This window comes from Camelus ferus, chromosome X (assembly GCF_009834535.1).
Source record: "Camelus ferus isolate YT-003-E chromosome X, BCGSAC_Cfer_1.0, whole genome shotgun sequence".
Taxonomy (NCBI): domain Eukaryota; kingdom Metazoa; phylum Chordata; class Mammalia; order Artiodactyla; family Camelidae; genus Camelus; species Camelus ferus.
Genome location: NC_045732.1, coordinates 64,915,030 through 64,934,394, shown reverse-complemented (window position 1 = coordinate 64,934,394; position 19,365 = coordinate 64,915,030).

Sequence of the window (19,365 nt, the reverse complement as noted above, 5' to 3'; positions counted from 1 at the left end):
GTAAAAGGGCTAGAGTAATAGGCAAGGATTAGATCACTTAAGGCTGGTAAATATAAACATCTGAATTTTTTCCCTAAATACAAAGAAAAAACATTGAAATGCTTTAAGCAAGGGGTAACATGATTTATGTTTTAAAAACAACAGTCTGTTCTATAGAGAATGTACTATGGAAAGGAAAAAAAAGAAAACAGAGATAGATCATTTAAGAGCCTGTTTGAGTAGTGTAATAATAGAGAGGAAAGATGGGAACTTGAACCAGAACGGTGTTAGGGAAGGAAAGGAAAAAAGAGGTCTAATTATGACATCTTTGTGAAAAAGGATTATATTCTATTCTCACTTACTTGGGAAGCTGAGACAGAGAAAGTCTGAGGATAGAAGATCAGCTTGATGTATCTTTCTTTACCATGCTGCATAAATATTCCCATGTATTTAGTGCAGGGGCCATATTGGGTAAGACTCCAGGACATTCAACCAGGGTATTGGACTTGAATTGTTGGGTAGATGTATTAATATAGACTGGTATATCTTCTGAGAAGCCACTGACCTCTGAGGATTTTGAATGTATTTAATGGATGATGTTAAATAGTGGTTAAAAAAGGAGTTAATTATTTTTAATTTGGGTAGATTTCTTTTAAATATTTACCTAAAATCTTGATTTACTGAAGAATTATTAATATTTGATTAACGATTTACCTATTAAGTGCCTACAAGTACTCAGATTACACTAAGCACCACTGGGACATCAAAAAGGTGTAAGATATTGTTCTGGCTGTATAACAAACCATTTCCCAAAGCAGGGGCTTAAAACTGTAACAATAATTTATTTTGCTCATAGATTATGAGGATTGACAGGACTCAGCTAGGCATTTCTTGTCAGGTCTCTGGTTGTATCAGAGATGTGGTTATAGTCAGGTGGTAGTTGGAGTTGGAGTTATCTAAAAGACTTCATTCTATGTCCTGTGCTATGGTGGGGAGCCTGAAACAGCTGGAGTTGGAACAGCTGGAGTGCTTTGGATGTCTCTATTTCTGTGTAGTCTCTCCATGTGGTCTCTCCACATGGTGGTCTAAGAGTAGCTGGACTTCTTACACGGTAGGTAAAGGATCCTATAGTGAATGTCCCAAGAGGAAACAGCAGAAACCTGGCCTCAGAAGTCACCTCTGCTGCTTTATATTTGTTGAGGCAGTCACAAAGGCCACCCATGTTCAAGTGTAGGGAACTTAGAACCCATCTCTTAATGGGAGGAGTGACAAAGCATTTGCAAACATGTTCTGTTATTACCAAAGCCATGGTACCTTATTAAAAAAAAACAAAACAAAATAAAACTCCTCAGGTATTAGTTGGGCATGACCAAAAGATGGGAGCACTGAAGAGAATTGTGCATATTTTATAAACATATAATATGTACACTTAGTAATGCTTTATTTTTGGAAGGTGTGTGCTATACATTTCAGGCAATGATTTAGTCAGGCTCAAATGCAGCTCCATAAGAAAACAGGGTTATCTAGTTATTGTATTTAGCAAACTAATTAGAACAGTTACTTGTGAAGCTAAGTGGAAGTGAAACATCTCCAGTTCAGTGAGTTAATCATACATATTTTGACGATAATTTTGTTTTTCACAGTCTATTAGGAGGATAGCCACCATCACCAAATACCACACACGCTTACATTGTTTTATTTAGCTAAAGTACGAAGGTGTAGTGTTCTGGATATTTTTCTTTAGTAACAAATCTGTAATGGTATTAAAAATAAGCACAAACACTTCAAACTTTTGAATTGTTTTAATTCTGTGAAATGAGTTTTAATAAACAAAGCGAAACAATTTCATCCAGGTCCATAAAAGAAACTGTTATTTAACTCGGAATTCTTCCTCCTGTTCCTGGTTATTTATGGTGTGGAAATGAATAGAGAGTTTTTCTTCTTTTTCAATTTATGATAAATTGAATAACTGAGAATACATCAAGCCAAGAGGTGGGGGATGTTCTTTCTATTTTTTCTGTACTGGTGACTATTGTTTAATGCAAAACAAAATAAAACAAACAAATAACAAATGCTTGGAATTTTTTGTAGTTTCTGATAATTCTAGGTACAGAGGGGGTATCTGCTATTGGATGACTTAAAAGCCTCAATGAAAAGAATATTTTTGAAAGGTTCTGTATTAGTTTTGAATTTTTATGGTACTATCAAGGGATGATTGCTCAATATTCTGTTAGAATAAGTTTCTATTTGACAAGTAAGCATTGACCTTAGTAAAGAAAACTGAGAATGTTATTAAAATTGATCTAGATACAGTGTATGTTCTGTTGTGATGTCTAAAATGTTTCATTAAAATTTTATATGAATTTCTTATTTTGAAAGTTATTTGAAGTTTTCTTCATTATTCCAATGGAATATTTTTGAGCCAAACATGCCTTAACTTAAGACTTATCTATAAATATTTTATAAAAATAAACTAATAAAACTACAAGAATCATTTTAGGTTTTAAATTTTTAAGTATTTTTTAAATTGACATATAGTTGATTTACAAAATTATTAGTTTCAGGTGTACAACATACTGATTCAAAATTTTTTATGTTATACTCCACTTAAAGTCATTACAAAATAATGACTGTATTTCCCTGTGCTGTGCAATAATACATCCTTGTTGCTTGCTTATTTACTTATTTATTTATTTTTATTGAGGTATAGTTGATTTACAACATTATATTAGTTTCAGGAGTAAAACATCGTGATTCAGAGTTTTTATAAATTTTGCTCCATTCATAGTTATTTTACAGTTGTTATGAAATATTGGTTATATTCCCTGTGCTGTACAATATGTCCTTCTAGCTTATTTATTTCAGTCATATAGTAGTTTATACCTGTTAATCCCCTACCTCTAACAATCATTTTAAAGTCATCTTTTTGAAATGCCTTGTTTTGAATATCCAAAGAGTAGGCCAGATGTAGCTACTACATTGGTAATGGTAATAATGTATAACAGAAGCTCATCTGTGCAGAACTTTACTTGTTGGAATCTAATTTTTATTGCCCCTCCATCCAGATGTAGGAAAGAAATTTACTTACCCCTTAAGGGAGGTTGACAATCTCATGAGAGAGTTTCATTAGAGGTCATTATAGGATGGCAGACTGTATTTAAATCTACATAGAATGTTATATGGGTAGGCCAAATATATTTATTATTGCTCAATGACAGTTGGACTTCATTTCTCAGAACTGACTCTTGCTGATAGTAAGATAATGTTGGGGGCTACTGCATTACAGAGAATGCAAGCTTATGCCTCTTACTTCTTATATTGAAATTTCCAACTCATTTTTTTCAAAACTAAGAAACAAATTCATATTAACATATTAAATATAAAATATGCTAGAACATGAGGAAGTTGATTCATTATGCTGGATTTTGAGATCTGGAGGAAGTCATTTGTTATTTGGCATTCAGAATAAAACAAATGAAAATGCTGGCAGTTACTTTATCTTCTGAATATTTAATCTGATTCAAAATTTGGCCTATTTGTATATAATTTCCAGGTATATAACACAGCTTTAACCTTAAACAGTAGTCTAAACAGTATTGTAAATCAAAAAGATAAAGCCCAAGAAGAATAAAATCCATAAATAACTGTTTATATATAACTTTCTGTGAGTCTCAACAAATATGAATTTTATCCATAAGACTTCTTTAGTTTCAGTCACCAAAGAATTACAGCTACCTCCGTAACAGAGACATTGTAACAAAAGCTGATGCAATTTTAGAGTGAGGCATTTCAAGTAGAGTATAGAAGCTATGCAGTTAAATGAACATGGATTCCAGCTTCTGCCCTGTTTCTCAGCCTGGAAGTTAGCCAGGGCATTATCCCTCTGCTTCTTTTCCTGAAAAGCTTCCAGGAGATTTTTAAGTGACCCATAAAGTTCAGCATCTTTTGTTCTACATCTTATTGAAAACCAGTACCACGGCCCCCAATGGGTTGACGTTTCCTAGGCTGTGTATGCTGAGATGAGCACTGTCATCTTGATCTTGGCGGTGTGAAGACCTAATTTGCATTGGAGGTAGGGAAGGTTGGAAACCGACTCCCTTGGGCCTTGAATGTAAGGAGGTAGAGAGCCTATCACTCCATTTTACTTCTGAGCTGTGATTTATTCAATATGTCCAGAGACTTTTTAAAATGAACTGGAAGTTTCAATAAAGGCCTTGCCTTTAAGATACATAACCTGTGATTAAAAATAACCCCAGCTCAAAGCAGGAGAGTGACCTTTGCAAAAGCAGTAATGGGATATTTTGGTTCTTTTACCATACTGAAATAGGTCTATTTAATTCTGCAAATGGAATGGAGGGAAAAATGGATAGCAATTAAAGACACCTGAATCAGTACTAGACGTGGTTTAGGTGAAGGGACACTACATCTTTGAAATGAATACATGCAACTACCTGGACCTTTTATGCCAATTGCACAGGTATGGCTTACAATGGTCTTATGTGAGGACATGTTTATCCATGTAAATCTCAATGTACACCATGTATGGACGGAAAAAATGTTGCTAGATTCTCCCAGGGTGTATTCTAATGTCTGAGACATGAATATCATTTCCCCAGATGATTTTATTTCTATTGGTACTAGCTTTAACATTAGAAACTCTTGGCCCTTTACCTTCCAGTGAGTCAGATTTTAGGTTTGAGCTCCCTTTAAAAAAAAAAAAACAAAACCTAGGAATTCCCTTTATTCTTCTAGGATTCTAGGGCAGTTTGGAGCTTTAACATATTCCTACAGGTCTGACCTGAAAGAGTTAAAGGACCAAGTGCCATTTTATTAGAACTGCTTACTTACTGCAGCAGGGAATATGGTCAGTTCAATAGCTGATTGTTGTTGGAATTTTATTCCTTCTCCTGTAATTGAGGATTGAAAAAGAGAGGTAAGGTGTATATACTTTATGCAATATTTATTTCATTTCTTTCTGAAAACGCTTACCTCTTCATACTTGCCTTTCCCTAGATGGAGTTAAGTGTTTTGATGAAGGGTAGACTGAGGTGAAACTGTAGCTCTCATTATCTGCTTGACATAAATTATGTGTCTAACTACTTAAAAAGGGGAAAAAATGGAAAGGGCTATGAAGGACCCTGGGGGTCAGGTAAGTGCACTTGAAACAGATGTGTTAGAGAAGTTGCTTCAAAGACACAAATCCATCCTTAGTAATTGCCTAGTGGTAGGGTAAGGTGCGGGCTTGTTTCTCTCTGCAGTGAGGTGTCAGGGACGAGTTGCCAGGCAGGAAACTCACTGTTGCACTGAGTTTAGAATGGTGTGCTATGTTTGTTAATGCCACTGTTTCCTTTTCAACTGCCTGCCCACCTTTCTTGAGTGGGAGCCTCTGACTGCTGCTGGAATGCCAAGCGACACGACAAATGATCTGCCAGTGTTTTCCTGTTAGTCCTGTGTAGTGAGAATTTTCCTGATGGATTAGGCCCCAGGAAGTATTAGAAAAGCAGCTCTTTTTCTTCTTCTGAATTCTCGTTGCACTTTGTACTTCTCTCCAGTAGAGCAATCACCGTGCTGTACTGTAATTATTTGTGTCTGTCTTTCCCAGTAGACCGTGAGTTCCTTGATGGAAAGAAGTTTGTCTTATTTATCTTTGTATACCCAGGGTCTAGCACAGTTTCCGGCACATACTAAAAACTCAATTAAATGCTTGTGGACCAAATGAAGGAATGAGTGAGAAAAATGTTACTCAAGGCTCTGAGGCCAGACAGAGACCAATACTCGTAAGACTACTTGTTGTTTCGATAATTGACTTCCTTAGGGCCTAAGGGAGGGCTTCTATGCCTGGGCATTAATTTTTTGTTCTGTGAGACATGGAGGTATCAGTGTTCTATCTCTTTGGAGAAGATGGCTATTTTGGGGCATTTTCTCCAAACTTCTCCCAGAGTGCAAGCATAGCACCGTGAATCTCTCATTCACTGGAACCATCACAATTGTAATTAGTCATTTTTTCCTGTATTTGTGTGATTTCTTGATTAAGATCTGTACCTTCCACTAGACTGACTCCAGTGATGGAGGGTAATTTCTTGATTAAGATCTGCACCCTCCACTAGACTGTGAGTCCAATTGTGGAGGGTAAATACCTCTGATTTTGCTCCCCATCACCCCCCCCCCCCCAGGATCTAGTATAGCACCTGGCATAGAGTAGGTACTCCATAAATGAGGGGATGGCTGGAGACACTAAGATGGCTTCCTTTATTCATGGTTTTTCTTTTTGTTTTTGCTTTTTCTTGAATAGGAAAATATGTATTTTTATCAGTCTTCTCAGCATTACCCTGAGAAACTTGCTTCAGGTTCTCATTTAACATTTGAGCGTCCAGGCTCTTTTCAGAAAGCTTTAATAAAATTTCTTCTAATTTTTGGACCAGATTATTGATTTTCTTAGAAAAGAATGCCTATTGCCAAAGGTGACATGCTAACTTTTAAAGTGCCCAAGTTTGGAAAACTCTGAAGTTTTAATTTCAGTGAAGACTTTCTGTTAGGTTTAAAGTACTGTTTGGCGGCTGCACAGGATTCTCTCAAGGGGAAAGGCCTTTCGAGTGACACTCGGTAATTTAGCCATTAAGGTTAATGTTCATCTTCTCCCTGTCTATTGAAACTTCTAGGGTAGGCAGTGCAAATAGCTTATCAGGTAGTTTTAAAGGTCATGTGCAAAGGAAAAAAAATCCTGCACCGCTCATGAAAATGTCCTTAGTAATCAGTGCCTGCTTATGGGAGGAGGGGGCTGAGGGACTCTCTCAGCTCATCTATCTTGTCTTTTCCTCCAGGTCACTTTGTGACAGATTCTGAGTTGGTAGCTGCCCAGCCTGGAAGGTAGCTAGCTATGCACATCTCTGCTTTCTACATTAGTAAAGTCAGTAAGTTTTTTTTAAAAACCTTCAACTTTTTCTTTTGCTTTTCAGCCTCTGCGCTCTACCTCTGGGGTAAGTCTGACAGAGATAGGAGCAAAGAACAGACTTCTCTGTTGACAGTCGGTAGGTTTGGTCAAAACCACCTTTCATAGAAGGAGTCAGAATGAGGATGGTGAAATGCTGAGGCTTTCCCCCTGCTATTACTTTTCATTTCAGCCTGTGACAAAACTATGCCGCTGCCATCTCTCTGGCCTGCCTCAACCCTCTGTGGAATGCATGAATTGAGCCCTGCCCAGTCAGGTCTGACCACATCATGAATCCCTCATAAGCAGATCTCGAGCTTCTCAAGGGAAATGAAAACTTAATTCGCCACTCCAGATCCCAGCTGAGAGCACTGCCTCGGCTTCCTTTGAGACTTCACTGAGTTATTGGCCTTTTTCTTTCTCCTCCTTCTTTCTCCAAGCAGTAAAAAGTATGGGTTGTAGCTGCTTGGAGGATGAAGAAAAACCTAGAGTTTTTAAAAATGGTTGCTCTGAGGCAGGCATTTAGGAGTGACTCTAATAGTTCTTTCAGAAGAGTGAACTGTACCTTCGGGCTTACTGCGGTCACCCATTGAGAGAGGAATCATAGAATGAGTCTGCAGTAATGATAAAATGAAGAATGCATTCTTCTGCAGTTCAGTGCATCAATAGCTGTTTTGCATATGGATGCAGTAGTAAGATAAGAGTCATCTACGTTGCATTCTGTTTTATTATCTGCTTCTGAGAATACAGCAGCAGGTTTGGGGGATTATATTTGAGAGGAAAAGTTGTATTTTCAAAATCCTATTGATGGCTGCATCCTCTCCAGCCACTCCCTCTCTCCCTGCCTTGCCCCTCCCTTCTTCCCTGAGTCATTGCTGGGAAGACTTTCAAATAAGGGAGATGTTGTTGTTCCCATATTCAACTTATTTTTGTTTTCTAGAACTCTGTGGTCTTCCATTTTTAATTTTGAATGGGAAAATATTGGCAGGCACTTATGAGAGACAACAGAAAAGTGCTAGGTATGGCTGAGCAGATTTATTTCCAAAGATTCAGCTCAGAGAAGAATGCAGTTTTGTTTGAATTCTTATTTCATCTTGAAAAAATTAATTCCACATCTCATGGCTACAGATTTGTTTCTGAGATAGTGACCAACCTGGATACACCGGGCCCCTCTTTCATGACAGTTAATTTTGAACATCAAACAGAGAAGAAAGACCTGAAGATTGGAAATAGCTAAAAAAAAAAAAAAAAAAAAACAATTGAAGTGTTTCTTAGACTTTTGAGCCCAAAGTTAGTTTTTATTAACAACATGAATTTTATCTTTGAAAATAGAGGAGAGTAAGTCCTTTATTTCTGCAGATTCTTGCAAATTGCATTTTCAAGTATGCCAGGCATAATTGTAATAACAGCTACCATGTGGTAGGCATTACATATACATACATATATGAATATTCTAATTTTAGTAATCACAAGAACAGGATATATATTATCTCCATTTTGCAGATGAGGAGACTGAGGCTTAGCAAGGTTAAGTGACTCAAGTAATGTTATCGACTTAATAAGTGGTTGAATTATTGCACTCCAAGTTCATGACTTTTCCACTATCCCTTACTGCCTTTCATGTGGTCGAGTGAGAGTATCCAAAAGGTCACTTTGTCCTTCAGTTGCCAATGTCCTCTCCACATATGCCATGCAGAGCTGGCTTCAGGGAAACTGAAAATAGCTCCATGAATGCAGTATTTGTTCCAGAGCTTCTATATTCCTGGGGAAAAAATGGATAATTTTCTAAGGTATGTCATCTTTTGGAATCAAAATTTAGCATCAAATTTGGATCCCATATCACAAAGAGACTCTTGAGTATCTAAAGAACAAGCGTAACTACAAGGTGGTGATATAAAGACCAGCTCTTGCAGGATCTTTAATACAAGGAGAGTCTCCTAACATCCCCCCCAAATATAGGCTATGGGCTCCTGCATTTCTACCCAAGGAGCAGAACACTATCGGTCTTTCAGAATAAGTTATAGAAGAAAGCTAAAGACTATAAAGCCAAAAACATCCCTCTGAAATTACTAAAGTGACCAGTTTTAATATGAACATTGTCATGGGTTCTGTACAATAAAGGTAACTTTAAATGCTATCACAAATATCAAATCAGTGTATATACAACTTTAAATTGAGTTTCTTTTTGTTTTTTTTAAAAAACAAATGTTGACATAGAAAGCACGTAGTTTAAGTCTCAAACTAGGAAGTGGTGGCCAGTTGATTGAATTTACCTCTGATATTTCAGGGATGATGTTGATCCTGAAATACATAGTGAAGAAAAACAAATTAGAGAATACAACACAATACATTGAACCCCTGGTAGGAGCTCCAAAAAGCTGAAATGATCCAGCTCAAGTTTTTCTAGGTATGTAATTAAAATGTCATGACTTCATAAAAAATGGTGCCCTTTACTATGGCTACAGTATATAAAGAATAAGCTAAGTTGTATTGCATCAGTTTTAGTTAATCAACTTTATTGAGGTATAATTTACAGTAGTAAAATTCACCAATTTTAAGTGTACCATTTGATTTTTGACAAACGTATGCTGTTGTGTAACTAACACCATGATCAAAATGTAGAAATTTTTATCAACCCAAAAAGTACCATCATGTCACTTTGTAGTAAATCCCCTATCCTCAACATGGGCCAATGCTTTCCATCACTATAAATTTGTTTATTCCAGAATTGCACATAAATAGAATCATACAGTATATACATATAGTCTTTTGTCTGTGATTTCTATCATCTGTGTTGTTACATGTATCAGTAGTCCATTCTTTTTTTTACTGCTGCATAGTATTCCATTGAATAAATATAATACATTTATCTACTTATTTACCAGTTGAAGAGCATTTGGATTCTTTCTACTTTTTGGCCTGAATTTATGACTCATGCTGCTATGAACATTCATGTATAACTTTTGGTGTGTGCATATGTTCTCATTTCTTTTGATTATTAACTGGCAGTGGAAAACCTAGAACAAAGGATAAGCATATATTTAACATTATGAGAAACTATTTCTGAAAGTTGTTGTGTGATTTTTACATCAACACAGATCATTTGAGAGTTCCAGTTGTGCCACACCTTAACAAACCCTGGTATTGTCAGTCTTTCGTTTTAGCCTTTCTAGTGGGTGTGTCCTGGTATGTCACAATGATTTTTAATTTGCACTTCTCATATAACTAACAACATTGAGCATCTTTTCATGTGCTTCTTTTGCCATTTTTATATGTTCTTTGGGGACATGTTTATTCAAATCTTTTTTCCATCCTTTTGAGGTAAGTTGTTAATTTATGTGTGTAGAGTCTTTTTATATTTCCTTATATCCTTTTAATATCTGTGCATCTTATTGTGATATTCCATTTTCTATTCCCGATATTGGTAATTTGTGTCTTCTCACTTTTTTATTTATCAGTATTGCTAGGAGTTTATCAATTTTATTAATCTTTTCAAAGAAACAGATTTTGGGTTAACTGCAATTTTCTATTATTTTCTGTATTGATTTGAGTGATTTCAGCTCTTAGTTATTTCTTTCCTTGTACTTGCTTTGGTTTTATTTTGCTCTTCCTTTTCGTTTCTTTAGGTGGAATCTTAGTTTATAATCTCTTTCTTTTCTATTAAAATCACTTAAAGATATTAATTTTCTTCTAAGCCTTGCTTTAGCTGTGTCTCACAAAATTTGATATATTGTATTTTAATTTATATTAAGTTCAAATATTTAAAAATTTCTCTTGCAATTTCCTCTTTGAACCATGTATTATTTAGCAGTATGTTAATTAATTTTGAATTGATTGGAGATTTTAACTTTATATTTCTGTTTTAGATCTAGTTTAATCACACCATAGTTAGAGAGGACAAACTTTGCATGATTTCAAATTTTTTAAATTTGTTAAGGTTTGTTTTATGTTGTAAAATATGGTCTATCTTGGTGAATGTTCTATGTACTCTTTAAATGAACATGTATTCTGCTGTGGTTGAGTGGAGTGTTGTATAATTGTTAACTAGATTCAACTATTTGTGTCATTCAGTTCTTTATTCTTGCTGAGTTTATATCTACTAGTTCTACCACTAATAGAGGTGTGTTGAAGTCTTCAGCTATAATTGTGGGTTTGTCTGTTCTTTTTTTTGGTTATTTATTTTTACTTCATGTATTTTAAATTTCTTAGATGTATATGTATTTAGGATTATTATAACTCCTTGGTGAACTGACCCATTTATCAGTATGTGATGTCTGTTTTTACCTTTTAATTTTGTTTGTTCTAAAGTCTACTTTCATATGAATATAAGCACATCAACTTTCTTTTGATTTGTGTTTGTGTGATATATCTTTTTCCTTTAACATACCTATATCATTATATTTGAAATTGTTGTAGGCAGCATTTAATTGAATCATGTTTTTTCATCTTTTCAAATAAGTTCTGTCTTTTAATTGCTGTTTTTAGATCATTTACATTTGATGTAATTTTTGATATGTTTGTATTTAAGTCCATACTCTTTCTCATTTTCAGCCCTCTTTTTGATTATTCATACATTTTTAGTGTTCCACTTCGACTTATATTTGTGATTTTAACTATATATTTTGTATAATATTTTTACTGGTTGATCTAGGAATTACAAAATACATACTTAACTTTGCACAGTCTATTTAGAATCATATGTTATCACCTCAGTTGGAATAGAGAAACCTATCGACATCCATTCCCTTTTTCTTCTCCCCTCTACACTATAGGTGTCTTTTTATTTTTACAGCTTTTTTGAGATGTAATTGACATATAACAGTCTATGAATTTATGTGAACAACATATTGATTTGATACACTTATATATTATGAAATGATTATCACTGTAGCTTTAGCTTATACCTCTATCATCTCACATAATTACTATTTCTTTTTTGTGGTGAGAACATTTAAGATCTACTCTTTTAGCGACTTTAAAGTGTATAATGCAGTATTATTAAATATAATCATGCTGTACACTAGCTCCTCCAAACTTATTCATCTTATAACTAAAAGTTTGGACCCTTTGGCTAGTATCTCCCCATTTCTCCCACCCCTTAGCTCCTGGTAACCACCATTCTACTTTCTGTTTCCATGAGTTCAGCTTTTTTAGATTCTACATAAAAGTGATATTATATAGTATTTATCTTTCTCATCTGACTTGTCTAACTTAGCATGATGGCCTCAAGGTCCATCTGTTGCAAACAGAAGGATTTTCCTTCTTTCTTGTAGCTGAATAATATTCTATTGTATATATGTATATATCACATCTTCTTGATGCATTCATCTATTGATGGACACTTTTAGGTTGTTTTCATATCCTGGCTATTGTGATTAATGCTGCAATGAACATGATAGTGCACATATCTCTTAGAGATCAAATTGCATTTCTTTTGGGTGTGTATGCAGGAATAGAATTGCTGGATTATATGGTAGTTCTACTTTTAATTTTTTGAGAAACCTCCATACAGTTCTCTATAGTGGCTGGACCAATTTACATTCCCATGAACAGTGCACAAGGGTTCCCTTTTCTCCACATCATCGCCAACACTTCTTATCTCTTGTCATTTTGATGATAAGTATTCTAACAAGTGTGAGGTGATATCTCATTGTGGTTTTGATTTGCATTTTCCTGGTGATTAGTGATGTTGAGAATCTTTTCATGTTCATGTTACTATTTGTGTCATCTTTGGAAAACTGTCCATTTAATTCTCATGTCAATTTTTTAAAATGAGATTGTTTTATTTTACTATTGAGTTGTATGAGCTTTTAAAATACATTTTAGATATTAGTCCCTCATCAGATATATGATTTGAAAACATTTTCTCACATTAAGTAGGTTGGATTTTCATTTTGTGGATTGTTTCTTTTGCTGTGCAGAAGCTTTTTGATTTGATGTAGTGCCACTTGTTGATATTTGCTTTTGTTGCTTATACTTTTGGTTCCATATCCAAAAAAATCATTGGCAAGACAAATGTCAAGGAATTTTTTCCCTATGTTGTCTTCTAGGAGTTTTACAATTTCAGGTGTTATGTTTAAGTTTTTAAAACATGCCAAGTTAACTTTTGTGAATGTTGTAAGATAAAGATCCAATTTCATTCTTTTCCGACGCTATTTACTGAAGAGACTATCCTTTCCCCATAGAGTACTCTTGGCTTCCTTGTCAAATGTTAGTTGATTATATATGCAAGGACTTATTTCTGGACTTGATTCTGTTCAGTTGATCTATATATCCATATTTATGCTAGTACCATGTTATTTTGATTATTATAGCTTTGTAGTATAGTTTGAAATCGAGAAGCATGATACCTCTAGCTCTGTTCTTCTTTCTCAGGATTACTTTGGCTATTTTGAGATCTTTTGTGGTTCCGTAGAAGTAAAGGTAAATAATAAACATAAACAAAATTGACTAACCATTAGCTACAGTAACTAAGAGAGAGAAGACTCAAATAAAATCAGAAGTGAAAAAAAGAAACATTACAACTGATACCACAGAAATACAAACGATCATAAGAGACTACTGTGTACAGTTATACAAAGGTATTTGACAACCTGGAATGAATGGGCAAATTTCTGGAAACATACAACTTACCAAGACTGAATCAGGAAGAAATGGAAAAATCTGAACAGACTAATGACGAGTAGGGGATTGAATTTGTAATCAAAAACCTCCCAACAAAGTAAAGCCCAGGGCCAGATGGTTTTCTTTGTGAATTTTATCAAACATTTGAAGAAGAATTAACTGCAGTCCTCAAATTCTTCCAAGAAGCTGAAGAAGAGGGAATACTCCTGAAATCATTTTATGAATCCAACATTACCCTATTATAAAAGCCAGATAAGGACACTAAGAAAAACAGAACTACAGACTAATATTTCTGATGAATATAAATGCAATAATTCTCAACAAAATATTAGCAAACAAAATCAACAACACATTAAAAGGATCTATACCGTGGTCAATTGGGATTTATCCCTGGCATGCAAGGATGGGTCAATGTATTAATCACATTAAGAGAATAAAAGATAAAAATCATATGATCATCTCAATAGATGCAGGTAAAGTATTTGACAAGTACAGCATCCTTTCATGATAAAAGCTCTCAACAAATTGGGTATAAAAGGAACATACTTCAACAGAATAGCAATACGACAAGCCCACAGCTAACATTATACTCAATGGTGAAAGTCTCAAAGCTTTTCCCCTATAGGTATCTTATATATTACTTTTATATACACTGAAGACTGCATCAATCAAACAATGTTACATTTCTTGGTTTGAACTATAAGACATTTTTTATAGAAATGAATAAAGGAATAGTCTCATACCTAGTTTACCATTTACATTGCTCTCCTTTATTCTTTATGTCTCAATTTTTCTCTGGTAGTGTTTCCTTTTTTTACCGGAATTACTTCCTTTAAAAAATTTTTTTAGAATATTTTTGCTGGCAATGAATTACACTAATTTTCTCTCATTTAAGAATATCTTGATTTCTGTTTCATTCCTGAAGGATAATTTTGCTGGATATAGAATTCTAAGTAGACAGTTTTTTGCTTTTAGTACTTGAGTAATATACTGTTCCTTCTTGTCTCTTGCCTCTTGATTTCTAGTGAGCAATCATCATTTACTCAAATTGTTTTTCCTTTATAGATAATGCATCATTTCTCTGCCTACTTTCAAGATAAGATTTTTTTCAGCAGTTTGATTACGATTTACTTGAATGTAGATTTCTTTTGGTTTATTCTGTTTGAGATGTGCTCAGCTCTTTGAATGTGTAGATTTATGTGGTAAGCAGGATGGTCCCCCAAAGATGCTCATATCCTAATCCCCAGTACCTGTGAATATACAATGTTATCTGGGAAAAGGGACTTTGTGCTGGAATTAAGGTTATTAATCAACTGATTAATAGTTTACTTTAAGATAGGCCAAATGGGTCCAATGTAACAACATGAGCTCTTAAAAGTGGAGGAGGAAGGCAGAAAAGTTATTCAGAAAGATGTAACAGAAAAAATATGTCATTGTGATGTCACAGAAGTAGAGGTTTCAGAGAAATTTGAAGCATGAGAGGAACTTGATTTGCATTGATGACTTTGACAGGAGCCATTAACCAGGGAAAGCAGAGAACAACCCCTGATGGCCAGCCAGCAAGAAAATGGTGATGTCAGTCCTACATGAAATTGAATTCTGCCAACAACCCGAATGAGCTAGGAAGTCAACTCTAACCCAGACCTTCCAGATCAGAATGGCTGATACTTTGATTTTGGCCTTGTGAGACTCTCAGCAGAGGAACCAGCTGAGCCATGCTGTACCTGACTTCTGACTTACACACAGACAGATGAGATAATAAATTTGTATTTTATTTATTTATATTTTTTAAAATTGAAGTATAGTTAGTTTACAATGTGTCAATTTCTGGCCTACAGCATAATGTTTCAGTCATACATATACATACATATATTTGTTTTTATATTCTTTTTCATTATAGGTTATTACAAGATATTGAATATAGTTCCTTATGCTATACAGAAGAAATTTGTTGTTTATCTATTTTATATATAATAGTATCTGCAAATCTCAAGCTCCCAATTTATCCCTACCCAAGCCCCCACACCCCGGTAACCATAAGTTTGTTTTCTATGTCTGTGACTCTGTTTCTGTTTTGTGAATAAGTTCATTTGTGTCCTTTTTGTTAAGATTCCACATATAAGTGATACCATATGGTATTTTTCTTTCTCTTTCTGGGTTAATTCACTTAGTATATCAATCTCCAGCTCTATCCATGTTGTTGCAAATGGCATTATTTTATCTTTTATGGCTGAATAGCATTTCATTGTATATGTATACTATAACTTCTTTATCCAGTCATCTGTCAATGGACATTTAGGTTGCTTCCATGTCTTGGCTGTTGTAATTTTTTTTAGCTCTACATTCTTGCTCCTTTCTTTCTTAAGCCATGATGACACAAATGTTATACTTTTGTTGTCTTATCACAGGTGTCTGGGTATAGAATTCTAGGTTGACACTTTTTGCTTGTTTTTTCCCCTTCTAGTGCTTTGGAAATGTCTCTCTATTATATTCTAGATTCTGTGGTTTCTGACTAGAAGTGTGATGTCATTCTTATCTTGGTTACATATATGCAATGTCTTTTTTTCTCTGGATTCTATGAGTTTTTAGAAAAATTATCACTGGTTTTCAGCAATTTGAGTATGATGTGCCCTAGTATGGCTTTCTTTATATTTCTTCTTCTTGGGATTTTTGAGCTTCTTGGTTCTTTGCATTTATGATTTTAATAAAATTTGGAAATATTTTGACTATTACTTCTTCAAATATTTTCTTATCCCTCCTTCTGGAACTCCAATTACGTGTATGTTTGACTACTTGATATTGACACATGGGTCACTGATGATCTGTTTATCTTCTCAGTCTTTTTGCTTTTTGTCCTTTATTGTGTATAATTTCTGTTACCATGTCCTTAAGTTCACTTATATTCCCTTCTGCACTATCTAATTATCTGTATAATTCAGACTATTGCTTTTTCATTTCTAAGAAGCATCATTTGGTCCTTTTTTATACTTTTCATTCTCTTTTTTATGCTCATGTTTTCCTTGACCTTCTTGAAAATATGGACTATAAATTTAAACATCTTTGTCTACTAATTCCATAATTTCTGTCAATTTTGGCTGTGCTTCTATTGAATTATTTTTTTCTCCTGGTCGTGGGTCATATGTCTCTGCTTCTTTGTAAGATTAGTGATTTTTGATTGTAACACAAGTTTGCTACATATTGTGAATTTTATATTGCTGAGTGCTGGGCTTTGTTTTATTCCTTTAAATAGTCTTGGAATTTTTTTCTTCCATACAATTATATTACATGGGCTCAGTATGATTACTTTGCTAGTGTGGGTATAGAGTGAATTTGCTACAATACTAAGGCAATACCTTTCTGAGGACTTTATCCTATAATTCTTCTATTACAAGGTCTTCCTATTCTTGCTGGTAGAAATATAAAGTATTGCAAACCCTATGTAAACTCCAACAATTTTTCAGTTTATTGATTTCTAATGATTCTTGTAGTGAAATTAGAAGTAGGTTCTTACATTCATACTCAAATGTTATGTGTTAAGCACTGACCTAAACATTTATTCATTCTTTAATCATCTTTTACATATTTTCCTTATCACTAATGTTTGACAATATGTTCTTATAACTAGCATTTTCACTTACCATACCAATAAGAAAATGACTGATTGGATTCCTGAGTCTTATAGCTACCTTCCTCCTTAAGGTGTTTCTTGGGTAGAATCAGAATTTGGGAAAATACAGTAATTTCTCATTATTTATGAATGTTTTGTTCAATAAAGTCAGAGCAAACACTGAATTAGGGAATATTCAGTTATTGATTCTAGGGGAAATATGGGGTTAAGTTCCTGTGAGCCTTTGGGTACAACATTTTTATGAACATAACCTTGTTTTATACACGTTTCCATTTAAAAACACCTTATTTTTATATATTGTTGATTCATTGACATTGAACTAATGACCAATAGCACTATAACTCACACCTGAATGAATCTTATCTAACACAGATTTTTTTTCTCCATAAGGCACATAACAACCCTCTTAAGCTTAGGCACACTAGACAGCACTGTGAGACCATGTTTTGGTGCCATATAAAGAAAATGAAATTACCAAAAAAAAGAAGCAAAAACTGTGACATTAAATATACCATGGACATCCTGTACAGTATGAGACTGAAACAAGAAGACAGGATGTCACCTTGTTCAACCTCAGCAGGGAACATGTGTATGGGAGACAAATTTTTCACTGCTCTGTGCACACATGTCTACAAATGATTGCAAAAGCTCTGTGAATATTGGTTTTAGGGTTACAATGAATTTTAGTGATTAGGCAAATTTAAAAATATAGAATCAATGAATAATGAGTATTGACCGTATTGATGTGTGACTTATTTCTTTCCACTTATCTATTCTTACTTGGTAATGCTTAAGGGCTATGCTGCTTGGAGGTTGGCACATTCTGAGTCCCTGTGACCTCTTTCTAAGACCTAACCAAATTAAAGAACTGTTTTTAGAAATAGAAAAGTCAAAAGGCCAGGCGGTCATCCTAATTGAAATAAGGCTGGGGGCTCTTGCTTTAAAATTTTATGGTACTCTACCTATTTTGCAACACAGGCAGTTGGTTCTGGTATTGACTAGTTGGACCCACCTTCCCTCAGTCTGTTTATTTTTGACAGAAGGAATATAGCCCACATGGTATGCATGGTATTCAATTTTACTTCACATCCTTTTGGCCTAATTATACATTTAATTGCCTGAAATCAACTTTTTTAGTGTCTAAATAAAGTGGATTTTGTTTGTATGTATCATTAAAAAGTGTATGGGCTCTTTAGGGTACTTTTTTTTTCAATTGACTAGTTAGTTTTACCTTACAAAGGCTATTAGCCTCTTTCATCTCATGAAATTCTTTAGGTTTAAGGAAATAGTCATATGGTTTTCTGTCTGTATTTTAAGAAAGGTCACTCTGAGATTTTCTTTTTGGCTTTTTTTGGCTGTGCTATCTGTCTGTCATGTCACATTAGGCTTTTTCAAGGATCATGCCATGCATGACACTGTGAAGAGACTCAGTCTATCATGAAGATAAAGCCCCTGAATGTGAAAATGGGGGGAAAATATGCACTTTCTTGAAAAATAGGTCAAAGATGTAAAACCCGTTATTGGAAGATATATCTTGCGTCCGAGAAGTAAAGGCCAAGGAGGGTAGCCTTGACACAGTTTCAATAGAGGCTTTTGAGAGGCCAAGGGGAAATCAGTTATTATAAAAAGGGACATTTGGATTTACCTTCCCCTAGCCTTTTGGACAAGGAAGGGAAAATGTGGAGTGCATCACTGAAACAGAGCTTGCTTCCTTCAGGTTCCTTGCACTTGAAGCTAAAGCCTCTCAGTGAGCCAGACTACAGGGACATGCACAGGGGCTGACTTCAAAGTGCCTTGGGGAAAGTAGAAGCATTACACAGTGAAAATGTCCAAAGGCTTGACGAAAATTTTGTGAAAGTTATTTTTGTGTGTGCATGTTTCCCTCTGAAATATATTAATATTAACAACAACAACAACAACAATGATAATGATAATAATAATAATAATAATAATAATAATAATAATAATATAATAATAATAATAATAATAATAATAAAATATAGTTTGGAATCTAACCTGGTATACCATTGATTCTCTGTTCCCTCTCTCATCTCCTCTAAATGAAATGTCATTTGTAAATATATGTATTTCTCCTCTCCTTTCCCTCCAGGATCAATGACACACTTTTGAGTTTCTGTACCTAAATATCCTTTTCCTACTTCCTGCCTTGATTTTTTGGAGTTCACTTTTGACTTTTCTTCCTCAT